We start from the raw sequence: 18,368 nt of genomic DNA on the forward strand, positions 1-18,368 counted from the left end.
AAAATCTACAGAGCAGTTAGATCTCCTGGAGGATGCATATCCAGCTGGGTTAGTCAGTGGTCATTCAAAGTTACAACAGGGTTTTTCTTTTCTATAATATGGCTTCCCTTATGTCAACCTTGTGTTGAGCCGGTATCAGTGATGACATAACTATTTGAAGTGACTGAATTTTCTAAGAATGGTGCTTACAGATGGGAGAGAAATTAACAGAAGACATTTTATTGTGTTTCTGCATCTTTAAAAAAATTTTAGGGGCCGGTTGCTGGGCAGCCATCGTGGGCGGTGTCACTGAGCCGCGGCGGCGGAGCTGAGTGGAGTCCAGGTCTTCTCTGCTGCCTGCTCCCAGGCTCGCTCCTTCTCCTGGCGTCTGTCGACCCCCTCCATGTCCCCGGTGGGCACAGCACCGCGGAACCTCCACGCCCACGCCCACTAGCCTGAGGAGGCCCTCCTTCACATCTGCTTCTTGCTCCTCGACCGACACAGACGATGAGGGCAGGCGCGGCGCTTGCGAGGATGCTTCTGTCTGCAGGAGCTGCACCAGTTTGAAGCAACCTAAGTGCCCATCAGTGGATGAGTGGATAAAGACGATGTGATACATGCACACGATGGAATATGTGTACTCAGCCATAAAGAAAGACAAAATCGTGCCATTTGCAACAACATGGATGGACACTGAAGGCCTGATACCGGAGTGACGTCAGCATCATGGCGGAGTGAGCTTTCCCGTGAATTCTTCCCCCACAAGATACAACAAAAGCAACATCCACACCCCAACAACGGAATCCCAGACAGTGAAAACCTAGAGGGGAGGGATCCACACTGCCGCACATCTGAGAGCGGAACGTGCTGGGCCCCCGGAGGAAGTGGGGAGAGGTAAGGAGAACTCCGCTCCCTCCCCATCAGATCAGCGATCCCGGTCCGCGCGGGTCCCAGAGAGGGGGGAGGGGCAGCCCTCGGTGGGGAAACCGTGGCTCTTCGGACTCTCTCAGCCAGTGGGAAACTCCCGCACAGAGGACTCAGAGGAGCCACAGGGCTACCATCAACATCTGAGCACCCCAGAGAGCGGATAAAGAGGGGCAAACGAGAAGCCTCCCACGTCAGGGACCCAGAGGGCAAAAGAGAGAGCTCCCCCCTCCCCGCAACCCGGAGTCTGCAGCTCGATCAGACCAGACCTATCGATCCGAGGCAGACCTGATCAAACTGGACTGGACCCGTGGATCGCAGCGGGGGGAAAAAAAAACAAAACAAAACTGCGGATCACAGCAGAAAAACCGGGGCAGAGCACAGGGGGCTTAGACTACACAGCCCTTTACCACCAGGCAGTGGCGGCAGGTGGAAATTGCAACCAGAAACTTCCAGGATGAGGAAAAACAAAACCAACACAGGAACCACAATGCAAAAATATATGAAATCACCAGACCAGAAACAAAATGACAAGCACCCAGAAATCAACCCCGAAGACACAGAAATCCATAAACTAAATGACAGAGATTTCAAAATAGCTATCATAAAAACACTCAACGAAATACGAGACAACACAAACAATTCAATGAGATTAGGAGTTTCTTCACAAAAGAGATTGAAATCATAAAGAAAAACCAATCAGTGCTGATGGAGATGAAGAACACAATGGAGGAGATAAAGGAGAATCTGGAATCTTTAAAGAACAGAGCTGACAATATGGAGGAAAGAATTAGTACTTTAGAAGATAGGAATACAGATATACTCCAGATGGAAGAAGAGAGAGAACTAAGACTAAAAAGAAATGAAGAATGACTCCGAGAAATATCTGACTCTATTAGAAAATGTAACATAAGAATTATAGGTATTCCTGAGGGAGAGGAGAGGGAAAGAGGAACAGAGAGCCTATTCAAGGAAATAATAGCTGAAAATTTCCCAAATCTGGGGAAGGAGCAGGAAACACCAGTAAGCGAAGCCAACAGGACACCTATATATATCAACAGACAAAGGCCATCACCACGACACCTAGTGGTAAGGCTAGCCAGGGTCAACGACAAAGAAACAATATTAAGGGCAGCTAGACAAAAACAAAAAATAACGTACAAAGGAACTCCCATCAGGCTCTCAGCGGATTTCTCAACAGAAACTTTTCAGGCTAGAAGAGACTGGAATGATATATTCAAAACACTGAAAGACAAAAACTTTCAGCCAAGAATACTCTATCCAGCAAAAATATCCTTCAAATATGATGGAGAGGGCTGGCCCTGTGGCTTAGCGGTTAAGTGCGTGCTCTCTGATGCTGGCGGCCCGGGTTCGGATCCCGGGCGCGCACCGGCGCACCGCTTCTCCAGCCACGCTGAGGCTGCATCCCACATACGGCAACTAGAAGGCTGTGCAACTATGACATACAACTATCTATTGGGGCTTTGGGGGGAAAATAAATAAATAAATCTTTAAAAAAAAAAAATATATGATGGAGAAATAGTAACTCTCCCAGATAAACAAAAGCTAAGGGAGTTCATGGCCACGAGACCCCCACTACAAGAAATACTCAAGAAGGCCCTCAGGCCTGAAAAAAAGAAGAGAAAGGGAACACAAAGCTTGGAGGAAGGAGAAAAGTAGGTAGACAAAATCAGAGAAATAGTAGATCTTTACCGGAATAGGTTAGCAACCACTTAAATACTAAACTCAAAGATCAAAGGAAGAAATTCACCAAAAATAAATTTAACCTCATCACTGTAAACACACAGCCACAACACAAGATAGAATAAGGTATAACAAGAACGACTTAGAAGGGGAAGAGGAAAGTGACTGAATTGACTTAGCATAAGGAAATAGGAGGCTATCAGATAATGGACTATCTCATACACAAGATTTTTTGCCCAAACCTCAAGGTAACCACTAAACAAATAATCAAAGCAAAACCACATATGATAAACAAAGAGAAAAATAGAAGAATCATAAGACAGAACAACCAAACTGAATTGGCAGTCCAAAACAAATGGGACAAGAAACAAAGGAAATGCAAAAGAACCAGAAAATAAGTGACAAAACAGCAACATTAAGCCCTCATATTTCAATAATTACCCTAAATGTAAATGGATTGAACTCTCCAATCAAAAGATACAGAGTGGCAGGATGGATTAAAAAGCAAGACCCAACAATATGCTGCCTTCAGGAAACACATCTTAGCACTAAAGACAAGCACAGGCTCAGAGTGAAAGGATGGAAGACAATACTCCAAGCTAATGGCAAACAAAAGAAAGCAGGTGTTGCCATACTCATATCAGACAAAGGAGACTTTAAGATAAAACAGGTTAAGAGAGACAAAGAAGGGAAATATATAATGATAAAAGGGACACTACATCAAGAAGACATATCACTTATAAATATATATGCACCCAACATAGGAGCACCAATGTACATAAAGCAACTATTAACAAACCTAAAAGGAGAAATCAACAACAACACAATAATAGTAGAGGATCTTAACACCCCACTTACAGCAATGGATAGATCATCCAGACAAAAAGAAAATAAAGAAATAGTAGACTTAAATGAAAAAATGGACGAGATGGACCTCGTAGACATATACAGAGCACTCCACCCAAAAACAGCTGACTACACATTCTTCTCAAGCGCGCATGGAACATTCTCTAGGATAGACCATATGTTGGGAAACAAAGCAAGCCTCAATAAATTTAAGAAGATTGAAATCATAACAAGCATCTTTTCAGACAATAATGCTATGAAACTGGAAATGAACCAGGAAAAAAACTGGGAAAGTGACAAAAATGTGGAGATTAAACAACATGCTACTGAACAACCAATGGATCATTGATGAAATTAAAGGAGAAATCAAAAACTATCTGGAAACAAACGAAAATGATAACATGCCATATCAAACCATATGGGATGCAGCAAAAGCGGTCCTGAGAGGGAAACTCATAGCGATACAAGCCCACCTTAACAAACAAGAAAAGCCCTAATAGGCAACCTTAAATTACACCTAACAGAACTAGAAAAAGAAGAACAAACAAAGCCCAAAGCCAGCAGAAGGAGAGAAATAATAAAAATCAGAGCAGAAATAAATGATATTGAGACCAAAAAAACAGCAGAAAGGATTAATGAAACAAAGAGTTGGTTCTTCGAGAAGATAAACAAAATAGACAAACCCTTAGCCAGGCTTACTAAGAAAAAAAGAGAAAAGGCTCAAGTAAATAAAATTAGAAATGAAAGAGGAGAAATTACAACGGATACCATGGAAATACAGAGGATTATAAGAGAATACTATGAGAAATTATATGCCAACAAATTGGACAATCTAGAAGAAATGGACAAATTCTTAGACTTATACAACCTCCCAAAACTGAACCAAGAAGAAATGGAGAATCTGAATAGACCAATAACAAGTAAAGAGATTGAAATAGTAATCAAAAACCTCCCGAAAAATAAAAGTCCAGGAACAGATGGCTTCTCCGGTGAATTTTACCAAACATTCAAAGAAGATTTAATACCCATCCTCCTCAAACTATTCCAAAAAATAGAGGAAGATGGAACACTTCCTAAATCATTCTATGAGGCCAACATCACCCTGATACCAAAACCAGACAAAGACAACACAAAGAAAGAAAATTACAGGCCAATATCGCTGATGAACATTGATGCAAAAATCCTCAACAAAATATTGGCAAACCGAATACAACAATACATTAAAAAGATCATACACCATGATCAAGTGGGATTTATACCAGAGATGCAGGGATGGTTCAACATCCGCAAATCAATCAACGTGATACATCACATCAACAAAACAAAGAATAAAACCATGATCATCTCAATAGATGCAGAGAAGGCATTTGACAAGATACAACATCCATTTATGATAAAAACTCTCAATAAAATGGGAATAGAAGGAAAGTACCTCAACATAATAAAGGCCATATATGACAAACCCACAGCTAACATCATACTCAACGGGGAAAGACTGAAAGCCATTCCTCTGAGAACAGGAATGAGGCAGGGCTGCCCACTCTCAGAACTCCTGTTCAACATAGTACTGGATGTTTTGGCCAGAGCGATTAGGCAAGAAAAAGGAATAAAAGGAATCCAAATAGGTAACGAAGAACTGAAACTCTCACTATTTGCAGATGACATGATTGTATATATAGAAAACCCTAAAGAATCTGTTGGAAAACTATTAGAAACAATCAACAACTACAGCAAAGTTACAGGGTACAAAATCAATCTACAAAAATCAGTTGCATTTCTATATGCTAATAATGAACTAACAGAAAGAGAGCTCAAAAAGATAATACCATTTACAATTGCATCAAAAAGAATAAAATACCTAGGAATAAATCTTACCAAGGAGGTGAAGGACCTATACAATGAGAACTACAAGACATTATTGAGGGAAATCCACGATGACATAAAGAAATGGAAAGATATCCCATGCACATGGATTGGAAGAATAAACATAATTAAAATGTCTATATTACCTAAAGCAATCTACATATTCAATGCAATCCCAATCAGAATCCCAATGACATTCTTCACAGAAATAGAAAAAAGAATACTAAAATTCATATGGGGCAACAAAAGACCCCGAATAGCTAAAGAAATCCTAAAGAAAAAGAACAAAGCAGGAGGCATCACAATTCCTGACTTCAAAACATACTACAAAGCAATAGTAATCAAAACAGCATGGTACTGGTACAAAAACAGACACACAGATCAATGGAACAGAATTGAAAGCCCAGAAATAAAACCACACATATACAGACAGCTAATTTTCGACAAAGGTGCTAAGAACATGCAATGGAGAAAGGAAAGTCTCTTCAATAAATGGTGTTGGGAAAACTGGACAGCCACATGCAAAAGAATGAAAGTGGACCATGTGGTATCGCCATTCACAAAAATTAACTCAAAATGGATCAAAGACCTGAAGTTGAGACCTGAAACTATAAAACTCATAGAAGAAAATATAGGCAACACACTATTTGACATTGGTTTTAAAGGAATCTTTTCGGATGACATGCCTACCCAGACTAGGGAAACTAAAGAAAAAATAAACAAGTGGGACTTTATCAGATTAAAGAGCTTTTATAAGACAAATGAAACCAGAATCAAGATGAACAAACAACCAACCAGCTGGGAGAGAATATTTGCAAAACATACATCTGACAAGGGGTTGATCTCCATAATATATAAAGAACTCACACAATTGAACAACAAAAACAAACAACCCGATCAAAAATGGGCAGAGGAAATGAACAGACACTTCTCCAAGGAAGATATACAGATGGCCAATAGGCACATGAAAAGATGCTCAACATCACTAATCATCAGGAAATGCAAATCAAAACAACACTAAGATACCACCTCACGCCTGTTAGAATGGCTATAATCACCAAGACAAAACAACAAATGTTGGAGAGGATGTGGAGAAACAGGAACCCTCATACACAGCTGGTGGGAATGCAAATTGGTGCAGCCTCTATGGAAAACGGTATGGAGATTCCTCAAAGAATTAAAAATAGAGATGCCCTATGATCCAGCCATCCCACTACTGGGAATCTATCCAACACACCTGAAATCAACAATCCAAAGAGGCTTATGCACCCCTATGTTCATTGCAGCATTATTCACCATAGCCAAGAAGTGGAAGCAACCTAAGTGTCCCTCGACTGACGACTGGATTAAGAAAATGTGGTATATATATACAATGGAATACTACTCAGCCATAAAAAAAAAACAAAATCGTCCCATTCGCAACAACATGGATGGGCCTGGAGCGTATTATGTTAAGTGAAATAAGCCAGAAAGAGAAAGACAAACACTGTATGATCTCACTCATATGTGGAATATAAACCAACACATGGACAGAGAAAACTGGACTGTGGTTACCAGGGCAGTGGGGGTGGGGGGTGGGCACAAGGGGTGAAGGGAGTCATATATGTGGTGATGGACAAACAAAAATGTACAACCCAAAATTTCACAATGTTAGAAACCATTAAAATATCAATAAAAAAAAAATTTAAATAGGCACCTCACTGAAATTAGATTTTCTTAGATTTAAAATACCACTAAAATTTGCTTTCTTCAGGCACAATACTAAAGCTAAAGAGTTAGTTACACTCCTAGTGCTAGATAATGTGTCTCTGCTGCTAATACACTGGGATAATTCAATTTTACTGGGTTTGAGACAGGAAACAGCCTAACGAGACAGGGCCATCTGCAAGGCCCCCTGGCCTAATAACAAAAGGCCCCTAACCAATCCACAAGCTAGGAGAATCAGAGACCACCAACCACGATGCACATTCCGCAGTTTCAGACATTTCCTGGACTTACGCATACACCCTAGCACCCCAGAGTTGTCTGAAGGTGACCCTAGCCCCATTACCATACTAAAAGTCACACCCAAGGGTGGAGAGCTAGCATGCTAATGATACATGCATTGCATGTAGTAGCATGCCACACAACAGCACAGGTGCAAGCACATCCCTGCCTTTATGGCCATGATAAGTCACTTATCCCCAGACTTTGCCTAATAAAACCCCACATTCCCACTCCCTAACAAGCTGGTCATCTGCACCAGATCCCTTGTGCCTCTCCTGTGCATAAACTAATAAACTTTTCCTTTTCTAATCCTGTTTGTTGTCTCTCTTGATTTCCAGCCTGGGAGAAAATAAGAACCCAATGTGCCGGTAACAGGTTTGCTTAATAATCTTAGACATTGTTAAATCTCCTTTTAGCTGATTTACAACAAATAATTGAAGAGACAGACAACATGAAGAGAGAAAGTAGGCAACTTGCAGAAAAAAAAGTCTATTTGGGAACACAAAGTATCATTGTCCTTTCAATTATTTTTCATGATGGCACTTTCAATTACTTCCACCTCTGGTAGTTCAGTTATTTTGTTATCTCTTCTTTCGTCCCTCTGTCCTATTTCATATGTTCTATAAGCAGTTCAAATTCAAAGCAAGCTTCAAAAATGTAAAGCATGGCTTTCTTTTTTGTGTTAAGGACTTGCACTAGAAGATAATTTTGTCCAGAATTGTCATTTATATTTTGAATTCTGATTTCTTTCTTCTTTCTTACATTTCTTTCTTACATTGTATATATCAATGAAGTAAAGAAAAATGTTAAAGAAATAAAGCAGGAAGGGGCCGGCCCAGTGGCACAAGCAGTTAAGTGTGCACGCTCTGCTGCGGCGGCCCAGGGTTTGCCGGTTCGGATCCTGGGCGTTCACCAATGCACCACTTGTCAAACCATGCTGTGGCGGTGTTCCACATAAAGTGGAGAAAGATGGGCATGGATGTTAGCCCAGGGCCAGTCTTCCTCAGCAAAAGGAGCAGGATTGGCAGATGTTAGCTCAGGGATGATCTTCCTCACAAAAAAAAGAAAGAAAGCAGGAAAATAAGATTATTGTAGCTTAAATTTCAAGTAAAAATTCCTTCTTTGCCTGCATTACATTCCAAAAACAGAAGTAAAAGCAATGAGTAATTATTACTGATTCAATATATTTTGTTGAAGAATAACATCAAGACACTGGAAAAGCCTAACGATTCTTTGAATGACATCCTTCAAAGTACAGGTGGTAGATTGTGATCTAGGAGAGATCAGAATGTCAAGAATCAGGACTTGGTGAGGGTTTGGCTGCTAAGTTTTACCATAATTTGGCTTTTGAGGCTTTGTGTACCTTGGGTGAATTGAGCCCTCCATGTCCTCTCGCCGTTCACCAAAGTGGAGCCTGCAAGTCTGGGAGCTGAACCCCATTCTGAACCATGATCTGATATTTCAAGTACTATCATGACTTTTTCTATTTCAGAGACTAGGACGTAAGTTTTATTTTCACAACCTAGGTAATTTTCCATCATTCAGCACTGCCCTCCAAGGTATGTAGAAAAACCTAAAAATATATGAGATGAAGGAAAATATTGTCAACCTTAATAAAACAGCCAGTTATTTTACCACCAAAATGAGTTTATTTCGGAATAGCCAAAGATTTACAATTCCAGATGAGCATGCTATGGCTGACCATAGGCAAATCCAGCAATCAATGGAGAGGAACATTATTTTATAGAGAAAAAGGAGGAAGTTGGGAAGGGTTGTTTTGAAAGAAAGTCTATTGGAAAAAAGCAAGAGTTTAGAGTGGTGATGGTTTCTCATTGGCTGAGTTCCTCAGCCAGTGACTTCTGTTTTGGATGCAATGTTCATTTCTTCCTGTTATTGATGATTCTTTCCTGTTCACAACTTCGGTTGGGTCTGTAATTGACTGTCTTTCCTATAACTGAGTGTGGGTGGTACTGCATGGGGGCTCCAGCTTCTGGCCTCCTGACTTCATTTTAAATGAGGATTTCTTTATTAATTTTCACAATATCTAGTCATGCTATACAGCTGCTATCCCTATGAATGTTGAACACAGAGATTCCAATGTGAATTTGTGGAAGCTCTATGTAAGTGTATATATATTTATATGTGTGTATGTATATACATGTATATACACATATACATACTGGAATGAATATATATTCCATTAAGAAAAGCCATTTATGCACTCTTTGACTTGAACTATTTTTCACTTTCTTTGTTTTTCCCTTGTCATCCTGTCATCTATCACATTATCCAGTAAACAAAAAGTTTGTAGATGCCAGGAAGTATTCATGCTTCAAGTTCTTTCTTTCTTCTGATTTCTTTATGTGCTTGACAATTTTCCTGGACCCAAGCTGGATCAACTACTCTCACATGAAATATAGGGGTAACTGAGGGACACGTTTGGTTGATGTTACATCTCTTTAGCATATCACCCAGTGTTTCTGTTGACATTTGGTATGTGTTGTGTTACAATCCTATGTGAAGATACTGGAAAAAGAAAAGTCTGCAGAGAATGTGAAAGGTGTTATTTCAATCTCAGCAATTTCACAGATAAACTACCTACATTTGCTGGAGGATTTCCATGCACAAATTAGCATTCATGAGTAACAACAATTTCATGACTTGAAGATTAAAATGATGATATCTACTTGTAAATTTTCTTGTTGGGAATTAAGTCACTAATGAGAATGTTTTGCTTTAGGTTCAAATTTCCCTTAACGAAGCTTGTGTTAATAAAGCGAAAGTGAAATCTGAAGCACAGAGCATACAAAAAAAATTATTCAGCTTATCATTAAGAAGGAGCCAACAAAAAGTTCATCTCATAAATTATTTCAATCACAGAACAGAAAATCATTACTTCCTACTTAATATTTGTGGTGAAATACACATAAATTAAAATGAATAATCTTAACCAATTTAAATGCACAATCCTGTACTGCTAAGCACATTCACGTGGTTTTCCAAAACTACATTTTGCCATCCTACTTCACTGGGTTTCAGCTTTTGTTGGTGTTGGTGCTTGTGTCGGCCATATTCATTTAACTCTAACCTTGTGTTCCGCAGGTCAGCGTGGAGGCAAGAAGGCTTCCTCCTAGGGAAGGATCACCCCGCATGCCCAATCCCATGGGATCAGGGCCACGTCCACCTCTTCCACCATGGAGGCCACTGAGGCCTCAATCATCATCTGCACCTGCCCCACACAGTAAGGTGATCTGAAGAATATGAGTTGACTTGTAAAGTATAGTCACCTTTTTTCCTAGGGATTTGTTGGGTTAAATGGAGAGATGTTACTGAGGGCTTGGCAGTGCAAAGCTAAACCTGGGTGAGTACATTGTCATGTTCCTTGAGTTTCTTGGGAAGTACGTGCCCTGGGCTGTGTCGTTTCACCATCTTGAGCTGGGCAGCAGGTGTCTATTACGGAGAAAGAAAGAGGCTGCCTCCAGAAAGGCAGAAAGAGCAGTTCTGCAGATGCGCATTGGACAGAGACCACGTGCCAGGCTCTGTGGGAGTTGAAGCGCACCCCTAACCTTCTTTCCAGCTTACTGAGCCCTAAACTGTCCGCACATTGCTGAGGAGTCATGGAAATTCCTGAAGTGGGCCTGTGGTGTCTTCCTCAATGGACAGGGACAGATCATCACTCATCCCTGGGGGTCACCGGAGGCATGCAGGGAGCCCAGTGCTGCCAGCAAGGGCACTGAGGATGGGAAAGAGTGTCAGACTCTTTCTGGAGAATGGTGCGGAGGATCTGTTTTCCTTCCTCACAGTGTGTGCAAGCCAAACTAAATCTCCATCTCTTCTCTCTGACTTTTATCAGATCTGGGACCTGGTGCTACAGCTCCTGGGAGGAGCAGCATCTCCTGCTGCACAAAGCAGGAGGATGAGGGCAAGGTAAATTCTGTGGTCACTTTTAGTTGTAACTATTTCTAGAAACGTTTACACGTGCATGCAGCAGCCTCTCTGGGCCTCATCTCCAGTTTGTGTGTTCCATGGTATGCCTGCTGTGCCATTCACTTTTCTGAAAGCAGAGTCTTGCCCAGGAGCTTTCAGGTTTCTTGACTCTGACCTCTCATCTTTGGTGGTGCCTCCAGAAGCCTGCAGTGCTTCCAGGCCAAGGACTGCAGGGCTCTCACAGTGTGTTTCTGGAAATAACACTTGGAGGGTGACACTTCAGCCCACTTAACTGAAGTCTGGCAGAGCCATTTCCTTCCCGAACTGCTTGCCATGGGATTGTGGTTATTGTGGTTCTTTTGCTCCTTTCCTGGTTTGGGTTTGGTGAGGAGCCTGTTGGGAACATCTGCTGTCATCCTCACAGGAGAGAAACGTGAGAGGCCATTCCTCCAACTTCATATTGGGTGCTTTGAGCGAACTGGAATGTCCTTGGATCCAGCAGACGTCTCAGTTCCCCATGGTCCCCTCTCTGTGGGTCAGTGTGCTTTTCAGGATCCCTCCAGTGGTAGCCTAGGTCAAAATATTCTGAATGATCAGAGATGGCCTATTCACAGTAGGAAATGGGCTCAGGCACTGATGGAGTGTAGCGTGAACATCAGGACTGACCTGCAGGATCCATTCCCACCAGAGGCCTTCACTTGTGTTCACGTGGAGGTGGTCCTGTGCTGTCCTGTGGCACCCTTAGAGCTGGGATGTTCTCTTATCATCCGTCCCGGGATTTTACCACTGGAATCAAAACACGTTTGTGTTCATTCTGTCATTTAGAATTCTTACCTCATATTCCCACTGGACACAATTAGCTTGCATCTCACAGCAGACTTAGATATCAGAATTCCCTGTGAATGACCATAAATAGAGCTGAGCCTAATCGAGTTCTGTTGGTCACAACATTCGTCTCAGAAAATGCTCTCCCTATTCCCCTGCATGACCCCAGGGATGCCCACTACCCCAGAGGTCCTGGTGCCCGTGGGCAGCCCATGCAGAGGAGAAGACCTCTTTGTCAGGGAGGGGAGCAGAGGCGGGGGACAGGCAGGGCTGGAGCTTGCAGCCAGTGCTTTTCCCCAGGTGTAGCTCTGGTACCAGGTGTGGGGAGCGGGCTTTCCCATGTTGTTCATTCTCTCTCTTCTGAATAGAAAGAAAACAAGCTTCTGTGGTGCTGGGGGTGGTGAGAAGGGTGGAGGCTGATCCTGGACCAAGATGTCTGTCTGCCTTGAATCTGCTCCTTTTTTATTTGGTGTTGCCTCAGCCGGTCCTCTAGGACAGGACCCCTTGCACTTTTGCTTTCATAGACACAGGCAGTGATGCGTGGTGACAGCGGTTCATCCCTATGATGTTTCTTCTGTCTCAACTGGGTGGGCCCTAGTAGGAGGGGTCGAGTTGTCTGCCATTGATGCTGCTCTCTTGGCACCTGGTGGAGCAGAGGGTGCTGGATGCTGCCCCTGCTTCAGTGGGTTTCAACTTTTGCTGTGTTGGTGCTTGTGTATACCACATCAGCCTGACTTTTAACCTTTGGTTTTGCAGGTCAACGTAGAGAGAAGAGGGCCCTTTCCTTTCAAAAGATCACGTGGCATGCCCGAACTCATAGGCTCTGGGCCATTTCCACCTCCTCCACCCTGTAGCCCTCTGAGACCTCACCCATCACCTCTACCTGCCCCACACGGTAAGGTCGTCTGAAGAGTATGAATTGACTTGTAAAGCATATTCATGTTTTTTCCTATGAATTTGTTGGGTTAAACGGAGAGACATTACTGAGGGCTTGGCAGTGCGAGGCTAAACCTGGCTGAGGACACGGTAACGTTCCTTGAGTTTCTCGGGACGTACGTCCCCTGGGCTATGTTATGTCTCCAGCCTGAGCTGGGCAGCAGGTGTCTCTTGCGGAGAAGGAGAGAGGCTGTCTCTGGAAAGGCAGAAAGAGCAGGTCTGCAGATAAGCATTGGACAGAGACCATGTGTTGGTCAGTGGGGATTCAGATGCACCCCTAACTTTCTTTATGGCTGGTTGAGCCCTGAGCTGTCCATACTTTGCTGAGGAGTTGCAAAACCTCCTGAATCGGGCCCTGTGGTTTCTTCTTCAACAGTTAGGGGACAGGTCTCCCCCTCATCTTCAGGGGTCACCTAAGTCCTGTGGGGAGCCCTCTGCCACTGACAAGGACACTGACGGTGGCAAAGCATGTCAGTCTCTTTCTGGAGGACGGCACAGAGGGTCTGTTTTCCTTCCGCACAGTCTGTGTAAGCCAGACTAAACCTCCATCCCTCCTCTCTGGCCTTTATCAGATCCAGGACTTGGTCCCGCATCTCCTGGGAGAAACAGCAGCTCCTGCTCCACGGAGCAGGAGAACGATGGCAAGGTAAACACTGTGGTCACTTTCAGTTGTAACTATTTCTGGAAACGTTTATGTGTGTGTGCAGCAGCCTCTCCTGGCCTCATGTCCGGTTTGTATTGTTCATGGCACGTCTACTGTGCCATTTCCTTTTCCAAAAGCACAGTCTTCCCCAGGAGCCTTCCGGCTTCTCCACTCTCAGCTCTCATCTTTGGTGGCGTCTCCAGAAGCCTTCAGTGCTTCCGGGCCGAGGACTGCAGGGCTCTCACGGTGTGTTTCTGGAAATAACACTTGGAGGGTGACACTTAACCTCACTTAACTGAAGTCTCCCAGCAAAGCCGACTCCTTCCTGAACTGCTTGATGTGGGATTGTGGTTGTTGTGGTTCCTTTGCTCCATTCCCGGTTTGGGTTTGGTGAGGAGCCTGTTGGGAACGTCTGCCGTCATCCTCACGGGAGAGGAACGTGAGAGGCCGTCCCTCCAACTGCATATTGGGTGCTTTGTGTGATCTGGAATGTTCTTGGATCCAGCCGATGTCACAGTTCCTCAGGGTCCCATCTCTGTGGGTCAGTGTGCTCTCCAGGATCCCTCCAGTGGTAGCTTAGGTCAGAATAGTCTGAACGTCCAGAGATGACACATTTGCAGTAGGAAATGGATACCAGTACTGAAGGAATGAAGAGCAATCATCAGGAATGACCTGCATGACCAATTCCCATCAAAGTCCTTCACTTGTGTTCACATGAAGGTGATTCTGTGGCACTATTACAGCTGAGATGTCTTCTTAACACCCGTCATGGGATTTTACACCTGAAATCAAAACACGTTTGTGTTATTTTATTATTTAGAATTTCACCTCATGTTTCCGTTGGACACAATTAGTCTGCATCTCACAGTGGACTTGAACATGATGTAATCTATGCAGAAATAGAAGTACAATGATGTACACCTGAAAAAAAAAAAAAAAAAAGAAATCACAATTATCTATGAATTCCGATTAACAGAGCTGCGCCTAACCACGTTTTGTAGTAAACTTTGTTCCTCTCCATAAACGCTCTCCCTGTTCCCTCCAAGAATCCAGGCATGCCCATGTCCCCAGAGGTCCTGGTGCCTGTGGGCAGCCCCCACACAGAAGAGAAGACCCCTTTGTCGGGGAGGGAAGCTGAGGCGGGGGACGGGCAGGGCAGGGGCCTGCAGGCGGAGCTTTTCCCCAGGAGTAGCTCCACTTACAGGTGTGGGGAGAGGGCTTTTCTATCCCTCTTATTCTCTCTCTTCTGAATAGAGAGCAAACAGCCTTCTGTGGTGCTGGGGGTGGTGAAGAGGGCAGAGGGTGGTCCTGGACCAAGATGCCGGTCTGCCTGGAATCTGCTCCTTTCTTAGTTTGGTGTTGCCTCTCCCGGTATTCTAGTAGAGGACCCTTGCTCCTCTGCTTTCACAGATACAAGCAGTGACGTGTGGTGACAGTGGTTCATCCCTGTTGTGTCTGTTCTGCCCCAAGCTGGGTGAGCCCTAGAAGGAATGGTAGAGTTATCTGACACTGATCCTGCTCTCTTGGTAGCTGGAAAGGGGGAGGGTGCCGGGTGCTGCCCCTGCTTCAGTTGGTTTCAGCTTTTGTTGGGCACTGAGCTGTCCACAGATTGCTGAGGAGTCATTAATACTCCTGAACCGGACCCTGTGGTCTTCCTCAAGGGTCAGGGGACTGGTCTCCCCCTCATCATCGGGGATCACCTGAGGTGTGTGGGGACCCCTCTGTCCTTTTTATAATTTTTAAACAGTCCAAACTCTAAGCAAGCTTCACAAATTTAAAGCTTTGCTTTCTTTATTTTTGCAAGGATTCACACTTTCTGATAGGTTTGTCTAGCACTATAATTAATATTTTTGAATTCTGATTCCTTTCTCACATTTGTGCAGACCAATGAATCAAAGAAATGCCTACAAGAAACCATGAGGCAAAACAAGATTCTCGCTGCTGAAGTACTTTCAGGTAAAAATTCCTTCTTTGCCCACATTACGTTCTAAAAACAGAAGTAAAAGTAATGATTAATTATTACTGATTCAATGTTTTGTTGAAGAATAACATCAAAACACTATAAAAGGCTAATGATTATATGAATCACATCCTTCAAAGTACATGTGGTAGACTGCAATCTAGGAGAGATCAGAATGTCAGGAATCAGGACTTGGTAAGGGTTGGCTGCTAAGTTTTACTGTAATTTTGGCTTTTGAGGCTTTGTATATATTGGGTGAATTGAGCACTCCATATCCTCTCGCTGTTCACCAAAGTGGAGTCTGCAAGTCTGCGAACTGAACTACTTTATGAGCAATGATCTGTTATTTCAAGTACTATCACGACTTTTTCTATTTCAGAGACTAGAAAATATGTATTATTTTCACAACCTAGGTAATTTTCCCATCATTCAGCACTGCCCTCCGAGATATGTAGAAAAACTCAAAAATATATGAGAGACGAAAAAAGATATTGGCAACCTCAAAAATAAAACAGCCAGTTATTTTACCAGCAAGATAAACTTATTAGTGAATAAGCAAAGAACTAGATTTTGGGAAGTGCATGCTATGGAGGACCATAGGTAAATCAACAATCAAAGGAGAAGACTGTTATCTCATGGAGAAAAGAGAGGAGTTTGGGAGGGGCTGTTCTGAACCAAAGTCTATTGGGGGAAAAGCAAGAGTTAAGGGTGGTGATGGTTTCTCATTCGCTGAGTGGCTGAGGTAGTCGATTTCTGTTTGGGATGCAATATATATTTCTTCCTACAATTGAGATCCTTTCCTGTTCATGACTTCTGCTGGGGTCTGTAATGGACTATCATTCCTGTATCTGACCATGTGGTACTGTATGGGAGCTCCAGCTTCTGGCCTCCTGACTCCATTTTAAATGAGGTTTCCTTTTATTAATTTTCACAATATTTAGCCAAGTTCTACAACCCTACACCAATGAATGTTGAACACAGAACTTTCAACGTGAATTTGGGTTTTATATTTTTATACACATATATATATATATATATATATATATATATATATATATATTCCATTAAGAAAAGTCATTTATGTGCTGTTTGACAAACTATTTTCCACCTTCTTTGCTTTCCCCTTGTCATCCTGTCATCTATTCTATTATCCAGTAAACAAGAAGTTTGTGGATGCCACAAAATATTCATGCCTCAAGGTCTTTCTCGTTCCACATTTCTTTATGCACTTGCTATTTTTCCTGGGCCCAAGCAGGATCAACTACTCTCACAAGAAACATAGGGATAACTGAGGGACATGTTTGGTTGATGTTACATCTCTTTAGCATATCACCCGGTGTTTCTATTGAAATCTTACTACATGTTTTGTTTCTATCCTATGTGCAGACATTGGGAAAAGAAAAATCTACAAAGAACTTGAAAGGTGTTCTTTCAATGAACACCTCAACAATTTCAGAGATAAACTTTCTCCAGTTGCTGTAGGATTTCCACCGTACACATTAGCTTTCAGGAGGAACAACTATTTCATGTCTTATAAGATTAAAATGATGATATCTACTTGGATTTTTTTTCTCGGGAATTAAGTAATTAGGAGAATGTTTTGCTTTAGGTTCAGATTTCCCTGAATGAAGCCTGTGTCAATGAAGCAAAACCAAAATCTGAAGAACAGAAGGAAAATCTTCAGCTTCACATAGAGAAGGAGCAGGTAACAAAAATCACTCTCATAGATTACTTGAATGAGAGAACTGAAAATTATTACTTCCTCTTTAATTTTTAATTGTGGTGCAATACACACAAAATGAACCTATTAAACTATTTATTTATTTATTTATTTATTTTTGCTGAGGAAGATGTGCCTTGAGCTAACATCTGGGCCAATCTTCCCCTACTTTATATATAGGACACCACCACAGTATGGCTGGTGAGTGGAGTAGGTCCGTCCCTGGTATCCAAACCCATGAACCCAGGCAGCCAAAGAAGAGCACGTGCAACTTTTAACCACTCGGCCATGGGGCCAGGCCCTTAAACATTGCTAAGTGCATGATCCTGTCATGTTAAGTACATTCACATTGTTGCACAATCATTACTTCTTGAATGTCTTTTCTTGTATCTCTCTTAAAGTCATGAGATGCAAATGCTGAATTTGAGGATTCAGAGCTGAGAGCCTTGAGGTCCAAAAGATGTAACCTAGAAGGTATGCTGTTTCTTAGGAAGAAATCCCCATACAGTGGAAAGTAGTGTGCATTGAGAAGGGAAAGAATAGCTTCCTGTTCTCAGGGCTCCTGCCCTTCTCCCTTCCCCACTCCAACCAAGTTCTCAGGTACATGTGCACACACACAAAGAAAACTCATCCTTTACAGAATGTAAAAGGAACCTGAAAGACAACTGTAATGCACTGAGGTCTGTGAAAGAGACAAAGGAAGTGGAATTCAAAATGCTAAAGAAGAATGTAGACATCCTTGAGGAATTCTATAAGCAAAGAAAAAATGGCTACAGAAGAGTAAGTGGTGCATGTGTTAATTGTTACAAATAACTGTTGTATGAATGAATGTGTCGATCAATATAGATCACTATATTTCTTTCAAAATAGGTTCCACATTATTTTTGCCAAATTCATTCAGTACAGAACTGTGCCTGCCCTTCCTATCTTGATTTCTGTAATCTGCATTTTTCTTTCCATTCTAACTGATTGTCACATGTTCTTGTCTGTAATTTATATGGGGTAGAGGAGGGATGGTACCAGCATTAATAATCACTTCACTATCTGGACCTCCT

General features: G+C 42.5%; 1 long non-coding RNA gene across 1 annotated transcript in view; it reads right to left on the reverse strand.

Annotated features, from left to right (window-relative positions):
- Positions 1 to 355: 355 nt before the first annotated feature.
- The window catches only part of LOC147913588 (uncharacterized), a 50,812-nt gene continuing 32,799 nt past the window's right edge, over positions 356 to 18,368 (reverse strand). Inside the window, exon 3 of the long non-coding RNA XR_015548544.1 lies at positions 356 to 552. This is a non-coding gene — a long non-coding RNA (uncharacterized LOC147913588). The remainder of the gene's footprint in view (positions 553 to 18,368) is intronic.

Source organism: Ceratotherium simum, chromosome 26, assembly GCF_057802395.1.
Source record: "Ceratotherium simum simum isolate JZ-2026a chromosome 26, ASM5780239v1, whole genome shotgun sequence".
In the NCBI taxonomy this organism is placed as follows: domain Eukaryota; kingdom Metazoa; phylum Chordata; class Mammalia; order Perissodactyla; family Rhinocerotidae; genus Ceratotherium; species Ceratotherium simum.